The 15,014-nt window shown below is 48.1% G+C and overlaps 1 long non-coding RNA gene across 1 annotated transcript; it reads right to left on the reverse strand.

The window, feature by feature from the left end:
- Positions 1-394: 394 nt before the first annotated feature.
- Positions 395-8,135, reverse strand: LOC117087877. The gene is made up of 3 exons (XR_004438935.1): positions 8,009-8,135; positions 6,536-6,737; positions 395-1,021 (listed from the first exon to the last, which is right to left on the reverse strand). It is a non-coding gene; the product is annotated as an uncharacterized LOC117087877 (long non-coding RNA).
- Positions 8,136-15,014: the final 6,879 nt, after the last annotated feature.

Genomic DNA, 15,014 nt, shown 5'->3' on the forward strand with positions numbered 1-15,014 from the left:
AGAATGGAAAGAGCAGGTAGATTTGGCCCTGAAATCTCATAGAGAGATAGAAAGTGGATAGAAATAACATCATAAATAAATAATAGGGTAAAAGCCTCCATATCAGAAATGGCTCAACCTCAGGGATTTTAACGCCTAAGAAGTGATATTTATTTTTTATTTATTTATTTTTTTTTGAAACAGGGTATCACTGTGTCGCCCAGGCTGGAATGCAGTGGCACGATCTTGGCTCACCGCAGCTTCGGCCTCCTGGAATCAAGTGATCCTCCCACCTTAGCCTCTCAAGTAGCTGGGACTATAGGCACACACCACCACACACAGCTAATTTTTGTTGTCGTCATCATTGTTGTTGTTGAAACAGGGTTTCACCATGTTGCCCAGGCTGGTCTCAAACTCCTGACCTCAAACAATCCGCCTGCCTCGGCCTCCCAAAGTGCTAGGATTACAGGTGTGAGCCACTGCAACTTGATCAGAAGTGGTATTTATACAGGAAAGCTTCACAGGACAGTCCAGCTCAGAGCAGGGACTGGTTTGATGTTGGGAATTTTATTTTGTGGTTAGTTCCAGAGCAGCCAAGTCACCAAAATGTCACTTGGATGCTGCCAGCTTCCTCTAGTGCAGGCAGAGGAGGTGTCCTGGGAGCCCACAGGCTGCATCCCCACGGGACAGACGCCTCCATCAGTCCCCTAGGACCCTGCCCAGTATAGGGCAAGCAAGCTCTCAATGGTTGACAGTCCCTTGGGTCTTTATGTTCTGACTAGGAATAGGAGGGCTTACAAAACTGAAACAAGTTAGAATTTGGAGAGGGCTAATTCCATTCCGGTCCCTCCTTTTACAGACAGGAACCAAAGCTGGGTCATAGGCTCCAGAGTTCGCCAAGCTGTGCATTGTAGAACCACCTCCCAGACGGGCTCTGTGCGCAGGTTTTCCTCTGGCCGATGGAAGGTGTGTTACCAGACGAACGCTTCTGGACGAGGCTCCCCCACTCTTGTGTCAGAAGCACTGGATTCCTTTCCTGTGGCTGTAGTGAAAAAACACCACAAACTAGGTGGCTTAAAACAAGAGAGATTTATTCTCTCAGTTCTGGGGGCTAGATATCCAAAATCAAGGTGTCAGCAGGGCCACGTTCCCTCTGAAGGCTCTAGGGGAGAATCCTTCCTTGCCTCTTCCTAATTTCTGGTGGTTTCCTTGGCCACAGCTGCGTCAGTCTGATCTCTGCTTCCACCGTCACACACAGTCTTCTGCTGTGTCACTGTGTTCTCTTCATTCTGTGCCTGTCTGTCTCTGTGGCCAAATTTTCCCTTTTATAGACAGCAGTCATAGTGGATTACAGCCCACCCTAATGATCTCTTCTTAAATTGATGACATCTGCAAAATTCCTATTCCCAAAATAAAGCACATTCACTTGTATGGGGGTGAGGACGTCAACATTCATTCATTCATTTATGTATTTATGTATTTATTTATTTGAGATGGATTTTCATTCTGTCACCCAGGCTGGAGTGCAGTGGTGCGATCTCAGCTCACCGCAACCTCCACCTCCGGGGTTCAAGTGATTCTCCAGCCTCAGCCTCCCAAGTAGCTGGGGCTACAGGAGTGTGCTGTTGTGCCTGGCTAATTTTTGTATTTTTAGTAGAGAGACGGGGTTTCACCATGTTGGCCAGGCTGGTCTCAAACTCCTGACCTCAGGTGATCCGCCCACCTCAGCCTCCCAAAGTGCTGGGATTACAGGCAGGAGCCACCACACCAGGACGTCAACATATATTTTAGGGATGCAGTTCAACCCATAACAAGCACCTTCCACCAGGAGACAGAATGAAGCTGGTAACAAAGGCCCAGAGACACTGGTTCCTTTAGCCAGAGCCTGGTGATAATCCGGGGCACCTCAACAGGCAACCCTGAAACTAGTATCCCTGGGGCAGATGTTCGATGTGCGTGTAAGAGGAGAGGCTGTCCCTGAGTTGGAGCTTGTAGAAGGAGGGGCTGGTACAAGGTCTAGCCTCTCCTCAACTGTCCTGAACCCCTAACTCGGCAAAACAGAAGCCCTGGAGTTCTTCAGCCACCTGCCCTAGGGTCCAGCAAGCAATTGTCATGATTACTTACTCACACTCCTTGCCATCTTTCCTCCCTCACTCCAGGAGGCTCACCAAAGCTCCGCTACCTGCCCCACGCACGGCTTTCCCTGAGAAGAGCTCTGATTTTTGTTTGTTTGTTTGTTTGTTTTATTATTATACTTTAAGTTCTAGGGTACATGTGCATAAGGTGCAGGTTTGTTACATATGTATACTTGTGCCATGTTGGTGTGCTGCACCCATCAACTCGTCAGCACCCATCAACTCGTCATTTACATCAGGTGTAACTCCCAGTGCAATCCCTCCCCCGTCCCCCCTCCCCATGATAGGCCCCAGTGTGTGATGTCCCCCTTCCCAAGTCCAAGTGATCTCATTGTTCAGTTCCCACCTATGAGTGAGAACATGCAGTGTTTGGTTTTCTGTTCTTGTGATAGTTTGCTGAGAATGATGATTTCCAGCTGCATCCATGTCCCTACAAAGGACATGAACTCATCCTTTTTTATGGGTGCATAGTATTCCATGGTGTATATGTGCCACATTTTCTTAATCCAGTCTGTCACTGATGGACATTTGGGTTGATTCCAAGTCTTTGCTATTGTGAATATGCCGCAATAAATATACGTGTGCATGTGTCTTTATAGCAGCATGATTTATAATCCTTTGGGTGTATACCCAGTAGTGGGATGGCTGGGTCATATGGTACTTCTAGCTCTAGATCCTTGAGGAATTGCCATACTGTTTTCCATAATGGTTGAACTAGTTTACAATCCCACCAACAGTGTAAAAGTGTTCCTATTTCTCCACATCCTCTCCAGCACCTGTTGTTTCCTGACTTTTTAATGATTGCCATCCTAACTGGTGTGAGATGGTATCTCATTGTGGTTTTGATTTGCATTTCTCTGATGGCCAGTGATGATGAGCATTTTTTCATGTGTCTGTTGGCTGTATGAATGTCTTCTTTTGAGAAATGTCTGTTCATATCCTTTGCCCACTTTTTGATGGGGTTGTTTGTTTTTTTCTTGTAAATTTGTTTGAGTTCTTTGTAGGTTCTGGATATTAGCCCTTTGTCTGATGAGTAGATTGCAAAAATTTTCTCCCATTCTGTAGGTTGCCTGTTCACTCTGATGGTAGTTTCTTTTGCTGTGCAGAAGCTCTTTAGTTTAATTAGATCCCATGTGTCAATTTTGGCTTTTGTTGCCGTTGCTTTTGGTGTTTTAGACATGAAGTCCTTGTCCATGTCTATGTCCTGAATGGTATTACCTAGGTTTTCTTCCAGGGTTTTTATGGTATTAGGTCTAACATTTAAGTCTCTAATCCACCTTGAATTAATTTTCGTATGAGGAGTAAGGAAAGGATCCAGTTTCAGCTTTCTACTTATGGCTAGCCAATTTTCCCAGCACCATTTATTAAATAGGGAATCCTTTCCCCATTTCTTGTTGTTGTCAGATTTGTCAAAGATCAGATGGCTGTAGATGTGTGGTATTATTTCTGAGGACTCTGTTCTGTTCCATTGGTCTATATCTCTGTTTTGGTACCAGTACCATGCTGTTTTGGTTACTTTAGCCTTGTAGTATAGTTTGAAGTCAGGTAGCGTGATGCCTCCAGCTTTGTCCTTTTGACTTAGGATTGTCTTGGCAATGTGGGCTCTTTTGTGGTTCCATATGAACTTTAAAGCAGTTTTTTCCAATTCTGTGAAGAAACTCATTGGTAGTTTGATGGAGATGGCATTGAATCTATAAATTACCTTGGGCAGTATGGCCATTTTCACAATATTGATTCTTCCTATCCATGAGCATTGTATGTTCTTCCATTTGTTTGTGTCCTCTTTGATTTCACTGAGCAGTGGTTTGTAGTTCTCCTTGAAGAGGTCCTTTACATCCCTTGTAAGTTGGATTCCTAGGTATTTTATTCTCTTTGAAGCAATTGTGAATGGAAGTTCATTCATGATTTGGCTCTCTGTCTGTTACTGGTGTATAAGAATGCTTGTGATATAAACAGAACCAAAGACAAAAACCACATGATTATCTCAATAGATGCAGAAAAAGCCTTTGACAAAATTCAACAGCCCTTCATGCTAAAACGCTCAATAAATTTGGTATTGGTGGAACGTATCTCAATAAGAGCTATTTATGACAAACCCACAGCCAATATCATACTGAATGGGCAAAAACTGGAAAAATTCCCTTTGAAAACTGGCACAAAACAGGGATGCCCTCTCTCACCACTCCTATTCAACATAGTGTTGGAAGTTCTGGCTAGGGCAATCAGGCAAGAGAAAGAAATCAAGGGTATTCAGTTAGGAAAAGAAGAAATCAAATTGTCCCTGTTTGCAGATGACACGATTGTATATCTAGAAAACCCCATTGTCTCAGCCCAAAATCTCCTTAAGCTGATAAGCAACTTCAGCAAAGTCTCAGGATACAAAATTAATGTGCAAAAATCACAAGAGCTCTGATTAATTCATATGGTCACCTCCTTCTCATGGCATTTCCAGTATGTCATGGTGCCCCTTACTGATTGGCCTCCCAGGCAGCTCCTGGGCCCCCCACGCCCCCACCTTCTTTGCAGCTCTCAGCCTTGGAGAATGAGGCTGCACCATGTCCAAGGCCTTGCTGCCTGGTTGCTTTCTGGTTTCAAAACATTGCCACTAGGCTGCTTGTCCTGATCCTTCCTCTGACTTAGTTCGGTCAAGGTTTGCAGATGTACCCTAATCTGTCACCTGGAAAACATCAAGACCCAGCCTGTCCTATTTGTGTGTGACCAGTCAGGCTGATCAATTTCACAGGGGCAGGGAAGGCAGCCCAGACTGCTTCCTTCCAAGTTCTTTCATCTTTGACTGGATGCATTTCCTAAGCCCACTCTTAGCCTAGACAGAAAATTGCAGTAGCGCTTTTAAGTTAGGCAGTTCTTTTTTTTTTTTTTTGAGACCGAGTCTCGCTGTGTCGCCCAGGCTGGAGTGCAGTGGCGCGATCTCGGCTCACTGCAAGCTCCGCCTTCCGGGTTCCCGCCATTCTCCCGCCTCAGCCTCCGAGTAGCTGGGACTACAGGCACCCGCCAACGCGCCCGGCTAGTTTTTTTTTTTTTGTATTTTTAGTAGAGACGGGGTTTCACCGTGTTAGCCAGGAGGGTCTCGATCTCCTGACCTCGTGATCCACCAAATGCCGCCTAAGAGCTTGCACCTGTGCTGAGTGCGTCCCCTGTGTAACAGAAGCACAGGTATGAAGGTGGGAATGTTCCTAGCTGTCCCAGGCCCAACAGAGAGGGCTCTGGCATTGCCTACTGTTTGCTTCCATGCCCTCCCTAAAGCATGTTGCCACTGCCAGAAAAGTTCTGAGAGACAGAAAGAGAAAGAACTGTTCCAAGGGAAGCAAGGTCAAAAGCAGTACACCTCATAGCAGGTGGCAACAGCACTACTGTGCAGACTCGCCCGTTGAACATGCTGTGAGCGCCGCCTTCTGGAATTGGGCCCCTGGCTGCAGGGCAGAGGCCTGGCAAGGTGGCAAGTGTGGAGCAGGCATGCATGGAAGAAGGGGAGATTTTCTGTAGAGAAGGATGAGCATCCTATGGGAGTTGCATGGTGTTACAGAGGACGGTGATGAGGCCAGAGTGGCTGTGGCATATATGCCTAGACATCATGTTCTTCAGGAGACATGAGCACTCACTGGAATTCCAATGGGCTGTTGTTCTTTTAGACTCTACTCAAGGACAGGACTACATGGGTCTCAAAACCTCCATACAGTCCCACTTGCATTGTCCTATGTAATCCTCACAACCACCTGGAGACACTGGTGTTATTATTATCCCCATTTTACAGATGAGAAAATCAAGGGCTAGGCAGGCCAGGTGACTGGCTAAAGATCTCCCACAGCTGATATGTGCAGAGCTGATATTCTGTGAAAGAGCCTGTATTAGGGTTCTCTAGAGGGACAGAACTAATAATTCATAATAATATATATATATATGTGAGTTTATTAAGAATTAACTCACATGATCACAAGGTCCCACAATAGGCTGTCTGCAAGCTGAGGTGCAAGAGCAAGGAGGGTCAGTCCAAGTCTCAAAACTGAAGAACTTGGAGTCTGATACTTGAGGGCAGGAAGCATCCAGCACGAGAGAAAGATGTAGGCTGGGAGGCTAGGACAGTCTAGTCTTTTCACATTTTTTTTTTTCTGCCTGCTTTCTATTCTAGCCTTGCTGGCAGCTGATTCGATTGTGCCCACCCAGATTGAGGGTGGGTCTGCCTTTCCCAGCCCAGTGACTCAAATGTTAATCTCCTTTAGCAACACCCTCACAGACACACCTAGGATCAATACTTTGCATCCTTCAATCGAGTTGACACTCAGTGTTAACTATCACAGAGCCATATGTGCAAAGCGATCCCCAAATGCCAAAGGAGCTGAGAAACCAAAGGAGGCAGACAAATCCAGTTTGTCAGTATTGGGTGATTTATTGGGGGAACTCACAGACAGAAGCATGGTCTTAGGTGGCCATAATGCAGGTAGTTCTCCACTGTTACTCCCAAGACCTCAGGATTGTATACCATAGAGAAAGGGTACGTGTATTCCAGCAAGAAAATTACAGGCAGCCCTCCAGAACAGGCAAGAATGCTGCGTGTGTCACAGCCCACAGTTTGTGCGATAACATCAAGGTTGACATGTTCTTACACTAGGGACAGGAAATAAAGTGGAAACAAGGAGGCGGTCACGGGACTAAGCTAATCAGAAGTCAAACCTGCGGATGCATCCAAGATGGAGTTGCTTTTGTCTCTATAGCTAGGATTTAGAATCCGGACTTGGACGCCTCACTGCTTCCTGCTTCCTTAGTGCTTTGTGGCCTGGAGTCAGAATAATCTAGCTCAAATTTGGGAGTCAAATGCTCCAGAGTCTTGAACTGGCCAGAGCTCTCAATGCCATAAGTACCTAAAACCCCCTTGGGGTGTGCTGTGGGGGGACCATCGGGTGTCTCTGCAGCCCAGGAAAGGCATTCACAATGCCCTCAGGGACAGTCTGCAAGGGCTCGCCAGAGGCGCTGCCCACGAGGAAAGCCGGTCTAATGTGCTCTGGCTTCCTGTCTTTCTCCATTTGGCCTAAGAACAGAGAACACCCTCATCCCCCACCCCCACCCCCACCCCACTCCCAGGACTCCCTGGGCTGCAAGGGTCACATGGCCAGGAGGAGGTGAGTCTGAGTGAGTGTCCTCCCAGCAGGCTGTCAGTGTGAGATTACAAATAAGTGGCAGTTCCCATAATTATTGTGCTGTCCAGAAGCCCGGGCCATCTATTCTGAAGTAAGGGTGACTAAAGGTCAGGGCTCCACAATCGGCCCTGGCTCAGGTCCTGGTTCTTCCATAGTATTGGTCTCATGACCTCAGGCAAGTGAGCCAGGTAGGCAAGACTGAGGCTGGCACACAGCTCACCCTCACTGCTGCTTTCAGTCCATTCCAGTACCCGTCCACCAATCAGCACCCATTCCCCTGGCCAGCACCCAACCCCCTGATCAGCACCCATCCCTCCTGACCAGGACCCATCCCCCGACCAGCACCCATTTCCTGACCAGCACCCACCCCGCTGACCAGCACCCACACCCCTGACCAGACCCCATCCCCTGACGAGCACAGAGTGGTACCAGGAGAGCAAGTGTGTGGACTGGACTTCACACCTTTCTTAGGGAGACGTGCCCAGGGTCTGGGGCTCAAGCAGCCCAACTTGGGAGGGAGGGAGAAAGGGCATCCAGAGCCTGGGCTCCTGGCACTTTGGGAGTGGCCAAGAAAGGGCCACACCAACCCACAGGGCTCCCCTACTCCATCCCAGTGATTCCCTGCTGTGCTGAGGGCAGACCCTTCACGCTCACTCACCCAGAGCATGGCAACTGGGAGGCAGATTGTGTGGACCAGGCCCTGCTCTGGGATATGGTGTGGAGAGCACAGGTACTCCTTACCCTCTTGTGGTTTTCCATGCCCTCAGCTTTGCAGCCTGCCTGGCCAGAATAAGCAAACAAGTCCCTAATCCTCAGGCTCCATCTCTTATCTGTCAGTAGGGTCACAACAGTCCCCGTCTCCCATGTGGTCATGACGGTCCCTAGGAGGTGATAGAGGCAGGGACTTCACTCAGCACTTGGAATCAGATGAGCATCTGGTAAATGGTTGTTATTGTATCAGTATCCTTGTTATTGTATAATAATCACCTTGTCCTAGCATACAAACTTCTTCAGGACAGGGCAGAAGACTCTAGAATCTTCTATTCATTTTCTTCTAGAACGTAAGAAGGTGAAAGAGCACTGAATTAGGAGTCAGAAGACCTGAGTTCAAGTTCTGACTTTGCCATTTATTTGCTCAGTCACCTAGTTACTACGGATTGAGCTCCTCCTATGAGGTCAGCATTTGGTGCAGGAGATTCAGGACTGAACATAACAGACAAGGTCCCTGACCTCACGGAGCACACAGGCCAGTGGAGAGACAGGCACGGAAAAAGTAAGCACACAAGTTCATTTCCAACAGTGATCACTGCCACGAAGAAAATAAGATAACAGCACAGGCAACCACTAGGATGGGTACTTAGCACAGAGTGTTAGGTTACAACCAGAGATGGCCCACTCAGAGGTGTGATTGGAGGGGATTTCTGTATGAAAGGCTGTATAGAGGTGTGGGCACAGTTCAGGGAGCCATCAAGATATGGCCAGAGCCATCAGTGCCCCAGCTCTGGCACCATCAGGAAGCCGTTAGCTGTCGCAGCTCTGGAAGGGCAAAGAGAAGGAGTCACTGCCAGAATCCAGCAAGGCCTTCAGGAGACAGCCACCGCATAGGAGCTGTGACCTTCTGCTATGGGCTGAATGTTTTCTCATCCAACCCTGACAAAATTCAAATGTTGAAACCTAGGCCGGGCGAGCTGGTTCACACCTGTAATCCCAGCACTTCGGGAGGCGAGGCAGGCGGATCACCTGAGGTCAGGAGTTCGAGACCAGCCTGGCCAACATGGTGAAACCCCGTCTCCACTAAAAATACAAAAATAAGCCAGGCGTGGTGATGGGCGCCTGTAATCCCAGCTACTTGGGGGAAGCTGAGGCAGGAGAATCACTTGAACCCAGGAGATGGAGGTTGCAGTGAGCCAAGATCACACCGCTGCACTCCAGCCTCAGTGACAGAGTAAGACTCCGTCTCAAAAATAAGTAAATAACAAATGTTGAAACCTGTCTTAGTGGATTTGTGCTGCTATCACAAAATACCTGAGTTGGAGTGATTTATAAAGAATAGAATCTTTTCTCCAGTTCTTGAGGCTAGAAAATCCAAAATCAAGGTGCCGTGGGTTTGATTGTCTCGTGAGGGCTGCGTTGTCCGGAGGGGAGGAACGCTGTGTCCTCAAGTGGCTAGAAGGTGGAAGCATGAACCAACTGAATGCTGTGCTGTGTGAAGCTTCTTTTATGAGGGCCTTAGTCCCATTAGGGAGGGAGGAGCCCTCATAGCCTCATCACCTCTTTTTTTTCTGAGATGGAATTTCACTCTTGTTGCCCAAGCTGGAGTGCAATGGCGTAATCTCAGCTCACCACAACGTCTGCCTCCTGGGTTCAAGCGATTCTTAGCCTCCTGAGTAGCTGGGATTACAGGCACGCTTCACCATGCCTGGCTAATTTTGTATTTTTAGTAGAGACGGGGTTTTTCCGTGTTGGTCAAGCTGGTTTCAAACTCCCGACCTCAGGTGATCCACCCACCTCAGCCTCCCAAAGTGCTGGGATTACAGACATGAGCCACTGTGCCCTGCTGCCTTATCACCTCTTAAAGGCCCCACCTCTTAATACCATCACATGGCCATTAAGTTTCAACACCTGGGCCAGACACTGTGGCTCAGGCCTGTGATCCCAGCACTTTAGGAGGGTGAGGCAGGAGGATCACTTGAGGCCAGAAGTTCAAGACCAGCCTAGGTAACATAGCAACACCCCACCTCTACAAAATAAAAAATTAGGCATGGTGTCATACCTGTCATCTCAGCTACTCCAGAAACTGAGTCGGGAGGATTGCTTGAGCCCAGGAGGTTGAGGCTATCGTGAGCCATGCTCATGCCACTGCACTCCAGCCTGGGCAACAGACTGAGACCTTGTCTCTAAAATAAAGAGTTTCAACACCTGGATTTTGGAGAGGACACTTTCAAATCATAGCAAAACCTAGTCCCCAATGTGATGGTACTGGGAAGTGGGCCTTTGAGGGGTGAGACGTAAGGGTAGGGCCTCATGAATGGGATTAGTGCTCCTTGTAAATGAGGCCCACGGGAGTTCATAGGACACAGCTAGGAGGCACCATCCGTGAATCGGAAAGTAGGGCCCTCACTAGACACTGAGTCTGCTGATGCTTTGATCTTGGACTTCCCTGCCTCCAGGACTGTGAGCAACACATTTCTGTTGTGTATAAGCCACGCAGTCTATGATGTTTCATTATTGCACCCCCAACAGGCAAAGACACTTTCAGAAGAGGAATGAAGGCCCAGAAGGAAAAGCATCAAGGGAACGACCCTTGCGTCTCTGTTCCTCCCTCCAGTCTCCCACCAGTGTTTCCATTGGCTGAAGCCAACCAGAAGCCACAGGGTAAGGGAGCCCAGGCCATAGGGCAACCCCAGGTCAACCATCCAGGGTTCAGAGCAATCTGAAGGGAAGATGGTGGGTGCAGAGGGGCAAATGGAGAACAGTCAAATCTGGGCAGATGGCACTGTGCATGTAAAACCCAGCTAGGAGAGCCACCAGGGGGCTGGTGAGCAGCCAGAACCCGGCTCTTCAAATCTCCAGGCCACAGTGTCTTCGCCTGTAAAACGAGGATTTGAACCCAAACAATGCCAAGATCCCCTCTCATACTAGAATTCCAGCTGATCACTCCAGCCTGGGCCTGGGCTCTGCTCTTTGTTCCTGCTGCCCCCAGCAGAGAAGTGGTCCAGCAAGTGTTTCTGAAGGTGATGAAATGCTGCCTTTGGCAGTTTGCAAGGTATACGAACGAAAGGCAAGATGCTCTTGGCAGCTATTGTATCTTCAAACATGGAGCATATATGTGTCTACCTATGTTAAAATTATAGACAAAAATAATGAATTGAGGCATTTAAAAAAGACTGGAAGGAAAAACAACCACAGATTTTGACAGCTATGGTCTGTGGGTGTTTTTTGCTTTTTATAGTTTTCTGTGTTTGCAGTTTTTCTAAGTTGAGCGTGGCGGGGTGGGGGAAGTAAGGAAAAATAGTGTGAAACAAAACTCCTTGGACCTTAAGCATGAATTGGAGTTTAAGAAAATTAGGCTACAGGCCAGGCACGATGGCTCACATTTGAAATCTCAGCATTTTGGGATGCTGAGGCAGGAGGATTGCTTGAGGCCAGGAGTTCCAGAACAGCCTGAGCAACATAGTGAGACCTCACCTCTACAAAAAATTAAAAACTTAGCCAGCATGGTGGCACATGTCTGTAGTCCCAGCTACTCAGGAGACTGAGGCAGAGGGATAGCTTGATCCCAGGAGTTGGAGGCTGCAGTGAGCTATGATCACGTCACTCCATTCCAGCCTAGACGACAGAGCAAGTCTCCATCTCAGAAAAAAAGAAAAGAAGAGAAAATTTGGCTCTGGCCCAGGAGCACATGGTACAAGGTCCTCCTGATTCCCTCCCTCTTCCATCCATCCCTCCCTTTCTCCATATTGACCAAGCACTAAGTACATCCTGCACCAGCGAGAGGCAACAGAAATGCAGTGATAGCAAGGTAGGACCTCCTGTCGCATCAGTTCCAAAGGACAGCATGTAAGCATTTTGCTTCATGGCTTTATTTTTCTTTGAAATAACTGCCCCATGTTTTTCTGTCTCAAACAAATCAGCTGACCTAATTAGTAATATTCTGTGAGTGGCGATTGTCTGTAATCTATTGCATACTCATTTTTTGGCTTTCAGAAGCCTACTGTCTGTTCAGATTTCTGGCCCTTGGAAAACTGCAGAGCTCAATGATTAAATGAATGGACTTTGGAGCCAGGTGACCCTGGATTCCAATCCTGCCTCTACCACTTCCAGGCTCTGAGACCTGGGTCAGTTACTCTACCCTTCAGGCTTTAGCTTCTCCATCTGTAAAACAGCACAGAGTGCCAGGCAGGTCAGACTGAATGACAGATGGAAGGGACTTAGCGTCTTCTATGCACTGGATTATGTTCCCCTAAAATTCATATATGGAAGCCCTAACCCCCAATGTGATGGGATTTGGAGATGGGGCCTTTGGAAGGTGATTATAGCTAGGTGAGGGCATGAGGGTGGGGCCCTCATGATGGGATTAGTGCCCTTATAAGAAGAGACACCAAAGAGCTTGCACGCATGAGTATTCTCTCTGTCTCTCTCTAACACACACACACACACACACACCCCTCTGTCTCCCCCATGCACAAAGAAGAGGTCATGTTGGCCAGGTGCAGTGGCTCATGTCTGCAATCCCAGAACTTTAGGAGGCTGAGGCAGGAGGATCGCTTGAGCCCAGGAGTTCAAGACCAGCCTGGATAACATAATGAGACCTTGTCTCTAAAAAAATTTTTTACAAAATTAGCTGGGCATTGTGGTGCATACCTGTAGTACCAGCTGTTTGCAAAGCTGGGGTGGGAGGATCACTTGAGCTCAGGAGGTCAAGGCTGCAGCAAGCTGTGACCATGCCATTGCACTCCAGCCTGGGTGACAGAGTGAGACTCTGTCTCAAAAAGATATAAAAAAAAAAAGAAATGATGTGAGCACACAACAAGATGGCAGCCACGTGTAAGCCAAAAGAAGAGGTTTCAGAATGAAACCTACCTTGCCAGCACCTTAAATCTTGGACACCCCATCCTCCATAATTGTGAGAAATTCTTCCTGGGTTAAGCCACCCAGTCTATGGTGTTTCATTATGGCAGCCTGAGCTAGGGCAGCGTAGCTGCAGGAGCAGTGATGGTATGCACTTCTGAAGCCTCTGGTCCATGTCCATCATTAGGTTCAGTCAGGCACCAATCAGCCAGGGAGCTGCAACCACACCTGTCTGCACTTCCCCAAGGAGTGACTGACCCTCCAGGGCCCATCTGCTCCCAGCTCCTCTACCTCATCTGCCAATTGTTACCAGACTCCTTGTGCACAGCCCTGAGCTGACGGGGTATCTTGAACCCAGGTTTGTTCCCATGTACCCTGATCTAGGGGAAGCATCCAATGAAAGCTGCTGCTTGGCCCCCAGGCCCCAAAGATATGACACAGATGCCTGCAGCCTCACCCACAACTACCACTCATCTAAGGAATGTGTCCAGAACCTACAGGCTCTGTGTATGTGTCCATGAAACAAAAGACTGAATTATTTCCTGATGTTTCACTTCAGACTGAGGTTTGCTGCAAAAGACGAATGGAGACAGGGAGAGATTCACCCACAGGGATGAGACCTCATTTCTGGAGGCCACAGGCCATGGGGGCTTAGTGGTCCACAACCCCAGGTGCAACCCCAGCCCCTCCACTTAGCATCTGTTTGAGGCCAAGAACACCTGCTGTTATTTCTGCCCGCATCCATTTTCTACCCCTCTGGGAATCCATCCCGTTGGTTCACATGTTCCTGGAGAAGCTGATCAGTTCCAGGGGAGGAGTCCGTGATGCCTCTCACCCCAAACCAATTAATAATTCCAACGCCCCCAGCCATGGTGGGTACAGGCATGTGACCAATTCAGAACACTGGTCACATTCCTGACACGTGCAAATTCGCTGGACCTGAAACCAGAGAGGAGGTAGGAACTAGAATGCGTATCTCCATCTGGCCACAAAATAGAGCCTGAAACTGAAGTGAACACAACAGAAGCAAGAGCCAGAGATGAGAAACCAAGGCTTCCCTAGATCAGCGGTGCCTGAAACAGATGCATCCCCAGGCCTCTCAATTCACCTCATAAATGACCTTTTTTTTTTTTGAGACAGAGTCTTGCTCTGTCACCCAGGCTGGAGTGCAGTGGCAGCAATCTTGGCTCACTGCAAGCTCCGCCTCCCGGGTTCACGCCATTTTCCTGCCTCAGCCTCCCGAGTAGCTGGGACTACAGGCACCCACCACCACACCCACCTAATTATTTTGTGTTTTTTTAGTAGAGACAGTGTTTCACCATGTTAGCCAGGATGGTCTCGATTTCCTGACCTTGTGATCCACCCACCTCGGCCTCCCAAAGTGCTGGGATTACAGGCACGAGCCACCGTGCCTGGCTGTAAATGACCTTTGTTTAAAAAAAAAAAAAAAGAAAACAAACTATTTTCTGTATAAGCAGTTTAAATTTTTATCATATACAACAGTTGTAATATATGTTCATACACAAACCAAGTGCAGATTTCTAAAAAAAAATAGGGTGTGAACAAAAGACAACGGCATTTCTAGGTTGCACTTGGTTACTTGTGATAGGTGAGGGACTTGTTGATAAGGAGTAGATTTGTGATTACTGTTGGAGCTTATCCAATGCAGACAGAAGAGCTTCTCATCTAAATGGTTTTCTGGATACTAGATAGAGCGTGACCTTTTCCCCTTCCTTTTTGAGGGTGCTGCACAAGCTGGCAGATTGGTCCTTGGGAACCCCAAGAGGACCCCATGCACCTCCCAAGGGACCTTTGAAGTTAGAGACCTTCAATTGCCCCCCACCCCCACCACTGCAGCTGTCTGGGATGGCCATAGGTCCAGGCAGGCTCACTTGCCCAGCATTAACACACCAAACCCACTCAGGAATGGGATTCTTAGATCAAGAGAGGGGCAAAAAAAGGAGAGAAGGTTGGCACAGCGATAGAAAGAATTTCATGTCCAGATGGGGAGTGGCAGGAAGCAGCTAGATCTGTTCTTAGTCAAGTAACAGAACTTGGCACCCATAGGTGCTCAATAGCCTGATGCTGTCATACATACAAAAGAATGAACGAAGGAACGAGTAGACCTCTCAGAGGAGCAGCATCGAGATGGCTATGATGCAGGAGTTTCTCAAGA

Source organism: Trachypithecus francoisi, unplaced genomic scaffold, assembly GCF_009764315.1.
Source record: "Trachypithecus francoisi isolate TF-2019V2 unplaced genomic scaffold, Tfra_2.0 Lachesis_group10, whole genome shotgun sequence".
NCBI lineage: Eukaryota > Metazoa > Chordata > Mammalia > Primates > Cercopithecidae > Trachypithecus > Trachypithecus francoisi.